The sequence below is a fragment of the Gadus morhua genome, chromosome 10 (genome assembly GCF_902167405.1).
Source record: "Gadus morhua chromosome 10, gadMor3.0, whole genome shotgun sequence".
In the NCBI taxonomy this organism is placed as follows: domain Eukaryota; kingdom Metazoa; phylum Chordata; class Actinopteri; order Gadiformes; family Gadidae; genus Gadus; species Gadus morhua.
This window is the reverse complement of record NC_044057.1, coordinates 9,333,295-9,352,909: the sequence shown is the minus strand read 5'-3', so window position 1 is coordinate 9,352,909 and position 19,615 is coordinate 9,333,295. Positions and strand designations below refer to the sequence as shown.

The following is a 19,615-nucleotide window of genomic DNA, read 5'->3' as shown; positions in this document are numbered from 1 at the left end:
CTTGGTGGCAAGTTTATGGGGGGGATGGTATTGAAGGCGGAGCTATAGTCTATGAATAGCATCCGCACATAACTGTAACTGTAACTGTGTCAGGGTAGAGTGGAGGGCTAGTGACACTGCGTCCTCCGTCGACCTGTTTGCCCTGTAGGCAAATTGATGGTTGTCTAAGGAGGGGGGGATGCTGTTCTTCAAGTGCCCCAGTACCAGACGTTCAAAGCACTTCATCACCACTGGTGTCAGCGCCACTGGCCGATAGTCATTGAGGGACCTGATGGCTGATTGTTTTGGGACAGGGATGATTGTGGCTGTCTTGAGACATGTGGGGACGGAGGCCTGCAGCAGGGAGGTGTTAAACAGGTCCGTGAGCACTGCAGTCAGCTCCGCTGCACGGTGCTTCAGAACCCGCCCTGGTACTCCGTCAGGTCCAGTAGCTTGTTGGGGTTGATGTGCTGCAGGGTCCGTCTTACGTCGTGGGGGCTCAGAGTCAGAACCGGTGGTGAGGGTTCCTGCTGAGCCCGCGTGTTGTCACTGTTGTCAGTGCGGTCAAACCTGGCAAAAAAGCAGTTCAGGTCGTCAGGGAGGGATGGACTTTGAGCGTGTGTGGAGCTGCTGCTGTTGTAGCCGGTCACGGTTCTGATGCCCTGCCACACACGTCGAGAGTCTGAGCTGTTGAAATGCTCCTCGATACGCTTCGTGTAGTGGTGCTTTGCTTCCCTGATGCCCTTCCTCAGAATGGACCTTGCTGTTCTGTAGGCCTCTGCATCACCTGAGTGGAAAGCTGCATCCCGGGCCTTCAGCAGACCAGTTACAGCGCCATTCATCCATGGCTTATGGTTGGGGAGTGTTAGTATTGACTTCTGTGTGGTGACACTGTTCATACAGAAGGTGATGTAGTCCAATACTGATGAGGTGTAGGTGTTGAGGTCTATGTGGTTGTTGTCATTGGCAGCCTGTTTAAAGATGTCCCAATCGGTATACTCAAAGCAGTCCTGTAGCCTGTCCATGGCTCCGTCTGGCCAGACAGTGACGGTGCGAACTGTTGGTTTGGACCTTGCTATGAGGGGTTTGTATGCAGGTGTTAAGTGCAGACTGATGTGATCGGATCGGCCCAGATGGGGAGAGGGGGACGCTTTGTAGCCTTTAGCAATGTTGCAGTAGACCTGATCCAAGATATTATTGCCTCTGGTCGGAAAGTCAATCAACTTGTGAAATGTTGGCATTACAGGCATTACTTCAGCTTGGCGTGGTTAAAGTCGCCTGCTATTATAAACACACCATCTGGGTGGTTGTTTATCAGCTGTTGGATAGCGTCATGCAGACTAGCCAGTGATAGCTTAGCGTTAGCTTGTGGTGGTATGTAAACAGCAGTTAAGAACACCACTGTAAACTCCCTTGGCAGATAAAACGGTCTGCATTTAACTGTAATTAACTCCAAATCCGGGGAGCAAAAAGTCTCTACAATGTCAGTTGTGTTGCACCATGAGTTGCACACGTATATGCAGACACCGCCCCCTTTATCCTTACCGGAGTCAGCTGTTCGGTCTGCTCGGTAAACCGTCCGGCCTGCCAGCTCAATAGCAGCGTCAGGGATGTTCGGATTCAGCCAGGTTTCGGTCAAGAAGAAAGCACAGCTATTTATCCTGTTTGAGTGAAGCCTCAGTCTGAGTTCGTCGATCTTGTTGACAATGGACTGGGCATTCGCTATGAACAGGCTGGGCAAAGCTGGTCTATCCGGTGAGCTCCTTAGCCTAGCTTGGATGCCGCCCCGCTTGCCCCGCTTTGTCTTCCTCTCCCGTCTCCGTCTGCGCTGCTTGCTGCGTCGGCTCGTTAACCAGTCAGGCACCGATGTTCGGAGCAGCTCCTCCGGTATAGCAGGTGGAAGGGGTGGAATGTAGTTTATATCCCGAATATTCAAGATGTGATTCCGGCTGTAGGTTATGTTCGTTCCCAGTTGGAGGGGAAGGCTCACAGTACAAAAAGTAAACATTACAAAAAAAACAAAACACGAAAAACACTAAAAACCGGCAAATAGAGGTAGAGCTCCGAGCCGCTGCGACTGTGCGCGCTGCCATGCCTAGTAAGTGCACATAGAGGGTGCACTTACACTAGGCCATCTGGCCGTGGCCGTTGGCCGTTTTCACACCTAACCGTGCTCAAATGGCCCCATTGTTCTCTGGCCTGCACTCACACTAGGCCACCTGGCCGTGGCCGTTGGCCGTCGCAACCATAGGCATCTTATATGATAGACGGAGCATCGAATGCTACCGCCTACTGGCGCTGACGAGACGCGGGGCCACCATCTTGGAGTGGTCATCCGCTCCACTCAGTGTAATCCGTTTGGCTGGAGCAATGAACTGTCAGCGCATTTAATTAACCATACCTCACTGAATACCACTGATTTTCATGCGGTTTTTTGTCATACGTGTAGCTATGATAAAGGCCACATGGTTTGGCGTGTTTTATTATTCAATACCAATTGTACCAATAGTACGGCAATGTTAAATCTTACTTGTGAAAAGTAATCCCCCGATTCCTATTGTGGATGGTCCGCCGATTTGAGCAGGAATACGCTGAACAACAGCCCGGCATCCTGTTTCTGCTGCTGTTGCTGCTCCCGGTTGACCACTCCAAGATGGCGGCCGTATTTCTCACGTCCCAGCAGCCGATTCTCCTATGCTATAAGATGTCTATGGTCGCAACTGTGGCCTGGCCACGGTAGGCTCTTGTACATACGTCATCATGTCGTAACACGTCATCACCAAGCGTCTGCTGCATGGACCATAAAGTCTGCCGCCAGTCAGAGTTTTAACAACAATGGACGACAACACAGAGAACACACCAACAATTGAACCGCTTGACGCCATGTTTACCGTTTAATGGGAAAGAAGGCTCGTCGCCTTTATTATGTCCGTGGTCGTCGCATGGACTATACGTCATCCAGCTCAGGTTGCGTAGCCATGCGTGTGCACGTGTCGGCAGTGGTGTAGGCTACGTGATACGCAGGTATACGCCGTATACCCACTAGGAACGCACCAGGATTTGCGTATACCCACTTAAAATGTGCACGGATACGTATCAATCGTCTTGTGACAGATCTTTCACTTCTGTGTTTATTTTTCGGAAATATCGGTTGGGTATAACATAACTGCAATAAAATACTTTAAGCAGGGGAAGTTATCTCCTACATTCACCATTCATAAAATTCCCCCTGCGCGCTCGCGCTCTGCCCTTTCTCTGTTACGAAGCGCGAAGCTGCCCCTGCATCTCTGCATGTTAGTTGGCGGGCCGAGCCCCTCCTTCTCGCGTGCGTGGGCGTGCGTGTGTGTGTGTGTGTGTGCGTGTGTCCAGTCCTCCCATATTAATGTGTAAACCACATAATAAGTAGTCAACAGAAGACAATGTTTTAATCCCACTTTATATGTCCTTGTTACTTTTAGATGTGAACCCCTGGCCAGCCTTTCAGACTGGGTGTCAGGCTAGGGAATTTAAAAACAGGCATCCTTGTTTAGAGAGGAGGGAAAAAAAGTTAGGTAAATGTCAGCCAACATACAGTTGGTATACACAATTGAAATTCATAATGTTAATCACTATGTAAATGACAGTATAGCTAATTCATGGTCATTTTTAAGGTGCAGTAATTTCACACTTTTACCCAATTCAATTACTGTATGGTATGTTAGATAACAACAGTAAGAGCTCAAATTAGAGCAATTGAAAGAGTGAAACATTAGTCTCCTGTCATCTCCTTCTCATGCACTGGTTAGCCATGGATGTAAACAGTTCATTAAATTATTTTGAGTAGATTTTGTCCTTGTTTAGCATGTGCTATTGCTACTATAGATATACAAAGGAAAACTTGTCGTTTTGGTGTTCTATTTGTTCATACTGTTATTAAAACTGATAAACCTACTCAGCTTTCCATGATGGTTGATAATCGTTATGCTCTTAAATCAGCGGGTTGTAGACCCCTGCGTTGGTGAGTGTGGTGCGACACCCCATAAGCGCCACACACGTACACGCACCGGTGGGACGGGTTTGTACGAGGCTGGGAGGGAATCATCACAGTATACCCACTACAATAAAATAGACTACACCACTGCGTGTCGGCTCATTAGCATCTGTACCGTAGTGGCCCGTACCGTAGCAGCACACCTCTCCCAAGTGGCCAAATTGGCCTGGCCTCCCAGGCGAAAAAAAAGTACTTTAACATACTAAATTTAAGCACACTTAGTGTACTTCATAAGCACAAAATTATTGTACTCAAAGTGTGTTATTTTCGAGTACTAAAAACGTACTTAGTATACTAATGATATATCATTATTGCTACTTAAGATATACTAAAATACATCTTAGTGTACTTGACTGTACTATTTTGAGACACCATTAAGATTAACTTAAATATACTTAAGTACACTTTTCTCTACTAATACTGTACTTATTTATAATGTTCTATAGTTCGATTTAAAGTATACTTAAATCCACTTTTAAGATTACTATTAATACATTTAGAATATACTGGAAGTATATTTCTAATTTAATCATAATGTATTGCCATTGTATTTTAAATATATTTATAAAAAACTAATAAATATTAAAAAGTTGTACTAAAGCATACTATAGTTCATCTTAATGTTGTCTCAAAATAGTACAGATAAGTACACTAAGTTGTACTTTAGTATGTCTAAAGTAGCACTCATGATATATCATTAGTATACTAAGTATATTGTTAGCACAATTAAAGTACACATTTAAAGTACACTTCAACAGTACACAGAAAGTATATTTTTTCTATAATTAATTTGAATTTCAAATTACTTTTAAGTAAACATAAAAAATATTTAGAAAATACTTGAGGTAGAAAAAAAGTTTATTTTTAACATGCATGGCATGACAGGGAAAATGTGCATAATAAAGTACATTTAAATACATCTTTAACAACATCTTAAACAACATTTTCAAACAGTTTCTCTTCATCGTAACATTTTTATTCAAATTTGGATCATCTGACCCCCTTTGACAACCTTTAAGTGTACTGAAGTACACTAGTGAAAAGTATGATTTCTAGCATTTGAAACACACTTGCAGTACAATAGCATTATATTACCAGTGTTTGAAATATACTTAAAAAGGCATTATGGTTCAAAGGTATATAAGTCTATTTTGAACACACTATTATCATACCTCTGTCATATTTCAAATTAAATTCAAATACACTTTCTGACTATATTTAGTACTTTTTAAGTCTGCCATTATGTTAATTAAATGTATTTATAGTACATTTCTATCACAATTGCAGCATCGAAGGCATTAAGGCATGCACTTTGAGTACAATGTTATTATACTCTAATGAGGAGCAGAAGTGTATATTGAGTGTATTTTATCACTGCTTATACTACATAATAGAAGAGTATTTTTAACACACTATTATCATTCCTCTGTCATATTTCTAATTAAATTCAAGTACACTTTCTGACTATATTTAGTACTTTTAAAGTGTGCAATTATGTAAATAAAAATGCATTTATTATGTATTTATAGTAAATTTGTGTCACAATTTAAGCATCAAAGGCAAGTACTTTAAGTATAATGTTATAATACTATAATGCAGAGTGGAAGTGTATATGAAGTGTATTTTATCACTACTTATACTACAGAATAAGTGTATTTTGAACAAACTATTATCATACCTCTATAATATTTCAAATTAAATTCAAATACACTTTCTGACTATATTTAGTACTTTTTAAGTGTGCCATTATGTTAATACAAGTATTTAATATTGATTTATAGTACATTTGTATCACAATTTAAGCATCAAAGGCATATACTTAAAGTATAGTTATTATACTATAATGTAAAGTGGAAGCGTATATTAAGGGTATTTTAAGTACAATACTGTTATACTGCTAAGTACTTTATAAATACTACAGAAATATACTTACAATACATCACTATTATACTACACATGCACTTCTTTCTGGTACCATTGTAGTACACTCCATGGGTGCTATTTTGTTCCATGACAAAAAACACTTAAAATTGTACAAACCATAAGTTTAATTTAAATATTAATACAAACATACATTCAACAACACCTAACTTTAAAACGTCTGACATATATAACATATATAATAAAGCTACTGAGGAGCAACCTTGGTGTAGCCCTCATTATTGCATTTCCTCCGCAGCAGGGCCCGGATCTCACTAACCATGGTGTTGGGGAATTTCTCCCTCACCGTGTCTGTGAAAACAGGAAGGACGCATGTGATATAAGACTTAAGATAAACAATATATTACATTGACACAGACTAGTGCTTGCGCCCATTGGGGGCGTGCCCGTTCGGAGGGCGTGCCCAATCAGAGCGTAGGCTACGCCACGTGCCCCCGCTACGCCACGTGGTCCCGCCACGCCACAGGCCCCCGCTAAGCCACAGGCCCCCCGCTACAACTCTTTCTATTAGGCTATCATCATTACCGTAACATTCCTACATTTTACAATACAAATACGACATAAAGACGCTCTCAGGCGCAAACGTAGCCCCTGCTACGCCACAGGCCCCCACTACGCCAGTTGATCCAGTAACTTTACTTCGATTACTAAATTCAAGCATTATACTTCGATAAAAGCAACTCTTTCTATTAGGCTATCATCATTACCGTAACATTCCAACAGACTGTAGCCAAAGTTAGCTGACGTTAAAAAGAGTATTTCGGAATCATTTCACTACCGTTTCGGAACTGACTTACCTCCAACGAAAAGCAATTTGGCTGCAATAGGCTTCGCCTCTTGTTGTCGCCGTTGTGTAGGCCAAATGACCTCTATCCAGCCCTGCTCCGACTCGAGGTCTTCCCTGCAGTTAACCGTTATTTTTTTATTTCTGTATGCATCACGTATGACGGATGTATTTTCTGCTCTAACGGAGCCGTCTTGGAAATAAAACAAACCAAACATTGTCACTGTTAGACCCGGAGATATTAGGTGCTCACTGCTCAATTTCAAATAGAACACTAACTATGGCGACACATTAGTGCCATAATTCACTAATGTGATAAAAGATGCATTCGGGCGTATTATATTATTCCACACGCGTAGATGTTAACTGCGAGCGCGCAAATGATCTCTGCGCGCGCGCAAATTACCTCTGCGCTTACAAAACAGCCTCTCGCGCGCGCAAAATACCTCAGCGCGCGCAAAACAGCCTCTCGCGAAAGATGTTTTTACGCTCGCTCGAATTTAATTTTGGCACTATGGGGGAGGGAATCAAGGCAGGGCGGGCTTTCCTATGATTGGCCGTTTCTGAAGCGCGATATTTGACTGACAGCCCTCCTCAGCCCTCCTCTCATTCAATTCTGAATTGTTCAGTAAATGGCTGAAACGATAGTTACGTATTGTAACTCCAGATTCTATGAGTATAGGCGCAGCCTTTTAAGTGTCGGCCTCATTGTCCTTTAAATAGCTGAAGAAAAGCTGTTTATTGGGAGCAGAACGTCCGCCGGCGCCCGACTATATCTGCGAAATGCGGACGTCGTTGAGGCACGCCGCACGCGGACGTAATTGAGGCCCACGCTGTTGGTGGTCGGGGATTACACATTTTTCAGTGCTACAGCTCACGTCTAGGGATAACCCAATAGCAATAGCCTTAAAAGGCTGTGCCTATATACTCATAGAATCTAGAGTTACAATACGTAACTATCGTTTCAGCCATTTACTGTACAATTCAGAATTGAATGAGAGGAAGGCTGAGGAGGGCTGTCAATCAAATATCGCGCTTCAGAAACGGCCAATCATAGGAAAGCCCGCCCTGCCTTGGTTCCCTCCCCCATAGTGCCAAAATTAAATTCGAGCGAGCGTAAAAACATCTTTCGCGAGAGGCTGTTACGCGCGAGAGGCTGTTTTGCGCGCGCTGAGGTAATTTGCACGCGCGAGAGGCTGTTTTGCGCGCACAGAGATCATTTGCGCGCGCGCAGAGATCATTTGCGCGCTCGCAGTTAATATCTACGCGTGTGGAATAATATAATACGCCCGAATGCATCTTTTATCACATTAGTGAATTATGGCACTAATGTGTCGCCATAACTAACCGTCCGCGCCATGTGTATTTGAGTAAACCACCAATTGGCGCCCTAAATACTACATTCTCGTTGGACGTCGATTTGCAGCCGCACACTGATTGGATGGCCGTTATATTTTCAAATTTTGGTTCTAGCCTTGGATTTTCTTTAATAGTTAGTCGTTAGTTAGTAAAAGTAGCCATTTCAGTATTATTTATCTGTAATTTTTTGATTAATTCAACACTTTGGTTGTGATGATGTATGAAATAACCCATTCCATCAACTTACAAGTGGAATTTATGGAAATATACTTAAATAAACTTCTAATGAAGTGAAATTAAAGTATACTAAAAATGAAGCATTTTAATAGTGTATTACTAAGTGTACTTTTCAGAATCACACTGAATGACAACTATAAGTTTTTGCAATTTAGTATACTTTTTCTAAGTACACTGAAATACAGCTTAAAATTAACTTGCATTAAAGTGAACTGGAAGTATACTTAAATACACTACTAATAAAGGGAAATTTAAGTATACTTTAAAAAAGCATTTTAATAGTGTATTACAATTACAAAGGACTTGAAACAAAGTGTACTTTTCAGAAGTACACTAAAATACCACTTTAAGTATTTGAAACTTAGCATAGGCCTACTTTTGCTAAGTATACTGAAATACAGCTTAAAATTAACTTAAATTAAAGTGAACTTTACGGAAGTATACTTCAATACACTTCTAATGAAGTGAAATTAAATTACACTTTAAAAAAGTATTTTAATAGTGAATTCCAAAATACTTGAAAATGAGTGTACTTTTCAGAAGTACACTTAGGTACAAATTACAATACATTTACAATAAAGTACACTTTTTATAGTACACTAAATTACCACTATAAGTATTTGCAATTTAGTATACTTTTTCTAAGTACACTTAGGTACAATTTAAATAAACTTAAAATAAAGTATACTTTTTAAAAGTACAAAGCAATACCACTTTAAGTATTGCAGAATTAGTATACTTATTTTTAAGTACGTTAAAGTTTAATTTAATGACATCTATTGCGAAGTACACTTTTTAAAAGTATATGTTAAGTATACTTTAAATTAAGCACAAAAAGTAAAAGTATACTTATACTAACTTTTGTATAATTGAATTATACTTGTAATACACTAAAGTATACTACTTTTTCACCTGGGCTGGCCAGACTGGCCACACTCACACTGGCAGATTTGAGTACGGTTAGGCGTGAAAACGGCCACAGCCACGGCCAGATGGCCTAGTGTGAGTGCACCCTCTAATGCAGCGTGCAAATGATTGCAGAGCTAGACAATGTAATCCCTCCACCCCCTTATCGTTTAATTAGGACCACACAAGTATGGATCATTCACAACCTAAACTTTATTAAAAACACAATTTCATGAGGAACACGTTTAATAGACTTAAACATGTCAATGCTTTTCTGCATTTGCATGACAAATCTTTTGCCCTGAAACTCTCTATAAAATATTGTGTACTGCAACAAAATCAGTGGATAAGAAGCTAAATTTGGTGGTTGTGAGACGATAAGAAGACAGACGGGTTCCTGCCACTATTGGTTTGTAAAGACTGCATTAATGTCGTGTCAAATGGATTGAAAGTGGATATTAATACTAATCAGCTAATGTGTTGATTGATTTATAACTCACTGAGGGGAATCAGCAGAAAGAGGCCGGTATAAATGATGACGTCAATCAAAGCCTCAACAGAAGGAGGGGTGACAATTTTGCCAACGGTAATCGGTAACTTAGTATCTAATTTAAAATGGTAAATAGTTATGTTATGGGATTCAATTAAAACATAGACTACCTGATTATCGATTCAGTTTAACACTCACACATTAAAGTGTGTATATTAATGCCTGCATCATTTTTTAACAGCACTTCATTAATTTGTCCGTTATTAAATGAGACCATGCTGAAATCTCAATACAGATGTTTTTCTGCATTCTCTCATCCCAGAAACATCTTGCCTGAGATCAGCCCAGTGTGTGACTGCATGTAGTTTATCACCACTCCCACCAACCTAAGAAGTTTGTGCAAATAATTCAGAACAAGGTTGTAAAAACTCATCAATATTTTTGGGGTTTGGTAGAAACTCTTATAAAAAGTTACACAGAAGATACTGATGTGAATGTCCTTATTAATGTCATAGGCCATTTAACTTCCAATTAAAGCTTTTCTACGACCAGATACAATGATCTGCTGAATGTTGGTACACTGCATTTCTCATCACTTTCCTCCTGTTGGTAAACACCTGCAATTCAGAAACCTTTTACAAGAGAGAGAGAGAGAGAAGGGGGGGAGAGGGAGAGAGAGAGGGGGGGAGGAGAGAGGGAAAAGGAGAGAGAGAGGGAGAGAAAGAGAGAGGGGGAGGGAGTGAGATAGAAAGACCGACACAGATGGCAAGAGAGTTGTAATGTCTAGCCAATTTATTCAATAAGTGGATCAGCTCTTAATGTTCTAATTACACTTCCTTCCTCTCAGTGTCAGCGAACACAAGCACAGTATCTGTGTGCACACAATTATCCACAAACACACATACACACATTTGTGTAGGTGGTGACCTTGTAATAACCTGTGTGTTTATCAGTCAATGTTCCTGCCTGTAAACAGACAAACACACAGGCACTCGCTCACACACACACGCACGCACGCACGCACGCACGCACGCACGCACGCACGCACGCACGCACGCACGCACGCACGCACGCACACACACACACACACACACACACGCAAAACTCACCAGTCTTGTCCCATTACCATCCATTGTCCAGGTGTGGCTCCCCTGACAGCTGAATATTACCCGCAAGTCCTCAGGTTGAATATATTCATCCATGGCTCTGCGCACACTGGCACATTGGTCAATCAAAATTGATTATTGCGTGAAAGAAAGACAGAGATACCGAAAGCAGTTTGAGCGAAGGAGGGAGGAAAGAAAAGTGGGAACATCGGATACAGTTGGTACAGTTGACAAATAGGAAACATCATCCCAACAGCGGTCATCTGATGGCCAATAACTGAGGAGTAGAAAAGAATAAGGGATGGAGATAAGAGTGAGCTGAGAGAGAGAGAACATAGGTTAGAGAGAATAGAGAGAAGAGCACAATGAGACAAACATGGAAAGGATGGAGAGGGTCTGGTCCAAATGGAGGCGGGAGATAAAATAATGGGTTGATCCCTGGTCTCTGTGTCCCTGGTCTCTGTGTCACTGGTCTCTGATTAACTGGTCTCTGTGTCACTGGTCTCTGTGTCACTGGTCAGGGTGGATCCAAAAAGTGGTCTTGCTTTTTAGAAGCATGATATCTTAACAGGAATTAAACAATAACATTGGCTTTTGCTACTGTGAAGAGTCAGACCCTACCCTACCGTTCAATACGATAAATCCAACTCCAGTTCTGGCTCATAAATACTTTAGAACCTTTGGCCGAGGGAATCACACGGAACGGCTAAAGAACCAGCAGAATCCCACAGGGGGACGGAGCATCCCCCTGACCAGCACTGGCTGCACATCAATGGGATGAAAACAATTGAAGTCATTAAAAAGCTGCAATCTTATCTGTTTTCGTAGCTTATCTATAGAAAGTGACAATACCAAATCTGGAGATGCTTCATTTAAAAAAAATATGACTCATTGCAGCCAAACTCACAGGAACTGCTTACTGGCGCAGACGAGTTGCGGGGCCGCCATCTTGGAATGGTGATCCGTTCCACTCAGTGCAATCCGTTTGGCAGGAGCAATGAACTGTCAGAGCATTTAATTAATCATACCTCACTGAATACCACTGATTTTCACGCTTTTTTTGTCATACGTGTAGCTATGATAAAGGACACATGGTTTGGTGCGTTTTATTATTCATAGTTGGCTTAACAGTAATAGAATATTATTATATGCTATAAGTGACCAGACGTCCGAGCTCAAAACTGGGAACATAATCCCAGAGAAGGGGAAAAAAAACGGTCAGCTATTTTGAAGTTGAAGAAACAATGTATGATTAGGCTATATATATATATATATATCCTACATAAACAATGTATGAATACATTAGATATCTATACATCTCACCTTATAGACGGCATCTCTGACTGTTGCTGCAGCAGCAGAGTTTATTCTGTCTTTGTATTGATATTTTGTATTTACTGTTATTAACAACATTCTTTCCTTAAATTATTATAATTTTAATTTCTGTCTATATGTTGTGAGTGTAATATTGTGAGTGTATATATGTTATTTGTTGCTGCCTCTTGGCCAGGACTCCCTCGAAAAAGAGGTTTTTAATCTCAATGGGACTTTCCTGGTTAAATAAAGGTCAAATAAAAATAATGTTTACAGTGATTGTTATACATATATTTTTTATGCATGTCACTTTGGAATAAAGCGTCTGCCAAATACTTAAACAACATATATAAACACCTGAAAGTTTTTATATCAGCTAAAACCACCAATCTGTTTCACTGGATTCAGATAAAACCAAATTCTGTCTTACCCAACAATGTTATTACTTGAATATTGTTATTTGAATGACTCATGGTTACAATTATACTGTTAAGAAAGTATTGTCTTATATTAAAATGAGAATCCGTCATGATACAAATCTGCTGATGGAATGTTTATTTGTGGATGGATGGATGGAATGGACTGGAGTTTGCAGGTGGGAATTGATACAGGAAAATGATCAGACCAGAACGAGTGAAATTCAAAATACAATAAAAAGCAGCCAGGGTAAATGCAGACTGACCATAAATTTGACAGTGTTCAAAAATAAGAAAATAAAATGCAAAATATTTATCATGGAAAATAAATCTATCACATTAGGCCTGATTAACATGAGTTAGGAGTGAAATTCAAATTACAATAAAAAGCAGTCAGGGTAAATGCAGACGGACCAATTTAGTGTATGCAAGGCAATGTGAATGTAAAGAATATCAATATCTGTGTGGGATTAAAACCCTGAAAGAGGACTGTTTTGCATAGCTTCCTTTCTGAAGTTCAAGAGAGGCGAGTTTGGCAATGTGATGCAGCCTTATTTTATGAAACACAGACACAACCAATGATAACAAGTCCGAATGGTGGTTGTCGTCGATGCCAAACTGTGTTCCCCAAGCAGAAATGCATCCTCTGTTCCCATCTCCCCTCGGACTTTATGCTGCTCCCTGGCTCCCCATCCCCACTTCAAGATGGCGGCCGCATTTTCTCGCGTCCCAGCAGTCAATATATAGGATGTCTATGGTCTATAGGGGTAATTAAGAGGGTGTAATTCAAACGGGGTTTGCATGATATGGATTATTTTCTGGACAGATTATTGTTTTCCACTGTGAAAGTGTTTTCGTCCCCCGGCAGTTATGTAGGGCTACTAATTGTGTTTTCGGAATTTTAATTAATTGAAGGAGGATACGTGTTAAATAATATTTGAGCAAAAGTGTAGGCTACCAAAAAGAGTGACGCTGGACTCGGCCGTGAAGGTTGCTCCCAATCGTCCGTTCAATGCAGAGTGAGCAGAACACATTATCAATCCTATGGGGACATCGTGTGGACAATAATATAGCAAGAAATCAAGCACATGGAGTGTTTCCTAGAGAAGCAGCAGGAAGTAGGCCTCCACACACCGGCGCCGCAGCGGCGCGGCGCGCATTTTACGCGCGTCAAAAGCACGCCCCTAGCACCAACAGGAGGCGGCGCGACGGCCGCGCTGCAGTATAAAATCAGGAAGTCACCTGTCAATCAACCGCCGCAAAGAGACGAAACGCAATGTGTGAGTAGCCTATTGTAGCCTAGTTTATTTATTTTCCATCTTTTTGGCTGAATAATTTGAAAAATGTATAATCTGCGAAGTGAAAGTTTTCAAGCATCACATCAACTTAGTTTGTAGGGCACTTTATTGTCATTTCTTATTTATTTTATGTTTTGCAATTATTCATCTACTGCATCAACAATCTCAATAACTGCAGGACCTTCTATTAAGCCTTTTTAGTATATGGTGCAGTCACCTTTTAAGGCCAATTGTTATTGTGTGTATTTATTGTATTGAGCTACTGGATGGCTTTATTGGTCCATTGGGACCAATAAAGTATCTATCTATCTATCCATCTATATAGCCTTAACATAGCCACACATTTACATGTATGCAGCCAGTAGTTATCCATTTTAATTGAGCAAGCTCTTTTACATTTTATTGAGTTTTTTTTATTTCAACAGAACAAATAACTGTTGCCAGACAGAGGGGGGCTGCCCTTCTTCTCCTGCGCTGTAGGCGGGCAAGGAGAAGACTGCAGGATCTGCACGGAGCTCCTGGACCACATTGTGGCATACCCCCTGTTCTTGTCTCCGTTCATTGATGGGGTGCACCCAAACCCTTCGTCTTCTCCTTGCCCGCCCCCCATCAATGAACGGAGACAAGAACAGGGGGTATGCCACAATGTGGTCCAGGAGCTCCGTGCAGATCCTGAGAGGCACGCCAATATTTCAATTCGCCACTAAGTGTGCAATGGCAGAACCATATGGTGCAGCCAGTCATGATGTCATCTGGTATACTCTTTTGCATATATATATATATACTTTTTTTTTATCCCTCGGGATAAATACAGTGATGTTATTGCTGTGCTGGATTCAGTAGCCAGTGTATTTTATTTGAGTGCTCGAGACACTTAATGTTATTTTTCCTTAAATCCAGAGAGACAGTTTCTATGTGAAGCACTTTGAGCCTGCTTCATGCATGAAAAGTGCTATATAAATGAAGTTGCCTTGCCTTAAATAAAAATATATATATTACAAGTAATCTGGTTTCTACCTACATGGTGTGATTATATGATCACACTTGATTTCGTCTATTTCCCATTATGGTTAATGGTTTGGGTACTTAGTCTATGAAGGTATTATTGTAGCAAAAGTATTTAGCACCTGTAACTGCAGAATTTGAATGCGTACACTAAAGTCACAGTAAATTTGAAGTCGTATATATTTATTTTGCATGTGTACTCTAAAGTCACAAATGTTTAACAGTACATTTGTAGTCGTAAATATTTTTTTACACCATTGTAAACACAAAATAGGGTCTACGAGTATGCAAATCTGTGTTACAGGTGCACAAATCTTTTTGCTACAATTATTGCAGTGCAGTTGGTGCAAAACACATTCGCACACCCGTGTTTAATAATCTGAGAACATGCCCAAAAGGTGTGCATTCGTAAACCCAAATTTGAACTAATGCATCAGAAGTTGCACATCTGTGAAAAATTTCCTCATAAATAAAATGATAAAGAACCCTATGTTAATTCAGCATTTTAATGAGCGAGCACGAATTCGTTTTACAACTGCTCGAATCTGCTCCTGCAAGTCTCAGCTGTGGGTTTTTTTGCAGGTAGTTTTGACACACGCCTAGGTGGTAAATGTGTAGCAAAAGTATTCGTATCCGCAGCCGTAGGCCAGATTTTGTCCGTGGGCGGGACAAATAGTTCCGCCCAGAGCTATAGAGAGAGAGAGAGTTGCGACACTTCCATTGGACTCCGTTGTAGCGCCTACTTCCGGGGTATGGAGCCTCGAATAGTTCCAAACAACCATTTTACGGCGTAGGAGACCGTTCATTTCCATTGCTGGCCGCCGAGTAACTTCTGAGGTAAATTGATTAAATAGCTACCTCTTTTGAATTGTCAACTGTCTATATTGTATCAGGACCTTTATGATGCATATATTGATATTTATTTGTATATGCACAGCGTAATTATCTATATTTTTATCTTGGTAGACGACCGATTGCCTGCTAGTTTGTTAGCTCGACTGCACCATGTGATGGTATCTACACCAACAATTACAAAGTTCAGTACTAGTGAATCTAACTTTTATTTAGTTAGTTATTTATGTTGGATTACTAGGATAATTTAGGTTGATTTAAGGACGGGTTTTATGATGCGATAGCTAGTAGAAATAACAGTGTTTGTTTAATTATATCCTGGAAAGGGTGATGTTCAGCACATGAAGCCCTACAGATGCCGCCGATTCAACAATGCTGATTATGATGGGCGGTGAATTTAACCTGTATGGCTTTTTCGTTTTAACTTCTTGTTGACTGAATTGTTTCTCTTTCTTAGTGCCAAATTGATTCTCTTTCTTAGTGCCAAATTGATTCTTTTTTGTTTTGCAATAGCCCTCTCTGCTCTCCTTCTCATAAATGTTTCCTTTTCTAGTTGCCTTATTAGGTCCTCCACAGTCGCCCCATCAGTCCCTGGCAGTCTGGTCCCTGGAGCAGCTGGCCCTGGCAAAAGTTATTCCTTCACTGTTGACCCCTGACTGACTGGCCCTCGGCACACAAATCCCTGGATCACCTGCCACTGGATCACCTGCCCCTGAATCACCTGCCCCTGGCAATGTGGCCTCTTGATTGCTCTCTCTGTCTCCTGTGATGTCCTTTTCAACGCTCTTGAAATCCACCTAAATTTCTCCCTCAATCTCTGTAACAATTACAAGGTAATGTTGCTGTTATATGTATTTTGCCTTTGCATTTGCAACTACTGTCATCTCCAATGTAAGAAAATGAATTAAAGCAAAACATTTCTGTAATGTGAATTAAATCATCTGCCACAATCAGAAACCAATACAATTTATAAATGGATCTACCGGCAATTGTTAATTGGGTAGAAATGTGTCGATTATTTACATTGTGTGCAAATCCTCAGAGAATCTCTGCCTTCTGGTTGTTTTTTAAACTGAATGTACAAATATGAATTATGTAATCTCATTAGGAGTGTAGTCTATCCTTGAATTACATGAAATGGGGAATATTGTTAGCTGCATGGATCATACCAAAGTTTAATTTGGCGCAATATGTGTGGTCCGTTGCACTTGGTTCCGGAGGCACCCTCACAGAAGGGGGTTTCCTCCTCTTCGGTTTAGGGCGATGGATGAAAACTGTTGGGCCTGCATCGGGCCTCAACTTCAACATCCTATCTACTTTTGTGGCTTTGAATTGGTCATTTCCAAAGTGTACCTGTAGGTAGGCTTTAATATCAGTTTCCATCGCACTTCAAATATCATTGGAAAGTCATAATTCTCTACACTTAGAATTATTATGCCCTTTGAAATGCTAGCAAGTGATCTGAACATTACGTTACATCGTTTTTGACTGTTGCTGACTGTCAATAAGTTTTGACGGCTGACCATTGCCATCCATTTCTCCCTGCGCTCTTGGTCCTTGGGGAAGCCGTGATAACCCTTCTCGGACCGATTGGAGCATCCAAATGCTGCACAGCCAACCATGGTATGACCATTGATCTATAAAATGTTAGTTGTAACCAATGAACCATGACACCATTGAAGATCACAGAGCGGGTAACAACTGTTCCTCAACCACTTATGCCCTGACTTTTGAGAATAGGTTAGAGGTCAGAGTTCATGACCAAACGAGGATCCTCCCTCCTAAATCCATTTTGAATTTCCTAGGGCTATTCTAAGTATTGTAATGGCATAAAGTATAGTATATTTGCAACGTTATATGTTAATGGTTTGCCCTAAGTATATAGTGTTCCCTGCTGTGTCCATTGTTGAATCTGTTCACACAATCGCAATCACTTGTTCTTGTCACACTAATTGTTTAATATATACATGGGAAATACATGGGATTACATGAACCAAGTGACCACCGTTCTACTCTTCCATATGGCTCTGGGCATATGCTCAATACAACACATTTAAGCATGCAGTGCCCTGTTGAGACATGTTATTTCTATTAAGTCCTGTTGCTTGCACAAGAAGTCAACCTTATTATATTATGCATTCAAAATAAGAACTTACACGTGAACTTCCTGACGCTTGATCCATTCTCTATGTAAAGGAGAGAAAAGAACAATAAAATGTATTAATTTGGTCAGCATATCTTCCGACTATAAGGTTGCCTTCTCAGATAAACTCGCGCTGGTCATGTCAAGGTGGATTGCTGCATGCCGAACTGGCATATTATTTCAGACCAATTCAAAAGTGCCAAAGGCTATGCGGCAGCGGCGACCTTCCCGAGGCTTCGTCAAGTGCTCAATGGACAAGCATGAGTAGCCTATCTATCTGGCGATCGCGTAGCAAATAGTCATTTTACCGGTTCAAACCAACGCTTAAAACATTTTCGAATCATTTGGGCGATTCAAACTATTTTTTAAATCTTTTTTTGGGCAACTTCACACTGGCGGCGCCACATCCAAGACATTTCTGAACTTATGTTATGGCGACCATTAAAATAGATTGAAGGACATTTGCGGCATGTTAATGCAATACTTTGGGGGGAATTCACTTGAACAAAGTCATTTCATTTTAACATAATGTAGGATACCCACCTCTGTTCAGTCGGACGCCCTCTTCACTTCTCCAGAAAGAAACGTATCCCGCGGAAAGATGGCTGGCACGCGGTGGGTCCCAGTGTAATTTGAGAAACGCATCCCTGCCGGCGATTTTCATTGGATTAGGAAATTATGGGCGGAACTATTTGTCCCGCCCACGGACGAAATCTGGCCTACGGCTGCGGATACGAATACTTTTGCTACACATTTACCACCTAGGCGTGTGTCAAAACTACCTGCAAAAAACCCCACAGCTGAGACTTGCAGGAGCAGATTCGAGCAGTTGTAAAACGAATTTGTGCTCGCTCATTAAAATGCTGAATTAACATAGGGTTCTTTATCATTTTATTTATGAGGAAATTTTTCACAGATGTGCAACTTCTGATGCATTAGTTCAAATTTGGGTTTACGAATGCACACCTTTTGGGCATGTTCTCAGATTATTAAACACGGGTGTGCGAATGTGTTTTGCACCAACTGCACTGCAATAATTGTAGCAAAAAGATTTGTGCACCTGTAACACAGATTTGCGTAGCCTACTCGTAGACCCTATTTTGTGTTTACAATGGTGTAAAAAAATATTTACGACTACAAATGTACTGTTACACATTTGTGACTTTAGAGTACACATGCAAAATAAATATATACGACTTCAAATTTACTGTGAATTTAGTGTACGCATTCAAATTCTGCAGTTGCAGGTGCTAAATACTTTTGCTACAATAATACCTTCATACTAGTCCACCATTGTTGATTCCTCACCTGAAGAGCCAATCTCCAGAGCTATGGCTCGCCAGGCAATGTCCTTTTTGGAGTTGTCTTTGTAATGATGGGAACTTTGGTCATACAATTCAACATATTTTTCCACCTCGACGACCAGTCTCTCATCGTCCATTCTCGGAATTGTTTCTCACAAACGAAAGAGGGAGACATCTAGTGATGTTACGTTTTGCGTCGAGGCATCGGGGCGTGTGTCGAGTACCTCGGCTCCTCCCCCAGCGAAGCTCCGCTTCGAGTAGGATTCACATTGGCGAAATGACGTAGGGTGTGACGTTCGAGGCTTCGCCTCGGGCTACTGCTTCGAAATATGGGTTCGGCGGGAGATTTCGACTTTAATGGCTATTAAATTAATAACTCCTTCTCAGTTGTCATGCAGGGTGGCTCGGCTTAGCTCAGGAGGTAGAGCAGTTGACTTGTAACCGGTGGCTA

General features: G+C 41.0%; 1 long non-coding RNA gene across 1 annotated transcript; it reads right to left on the bottom strand.

Annotated features, from left to right (window-relative positions):
• Nucleotides 1-6,039: 6,039 nt before the first annotated feature.
• Nucleotides 6,040-7,047, bottom strand: LOC115552000 (uncharacterized). Its single transcript, XR_003978267.1, has 2 exons — nt 6,748-7,047; nt 6,040-6,241 (listed from the first exon to the last, which is right to left on the bottom strand). It is a non-coding gene; the product is annotated as an uncharacterized LOC115552000 (long non-coding RNA).
• Between the last annotated feature and the right edge of the window lie 12,568 nt (nt 7,048-19,615).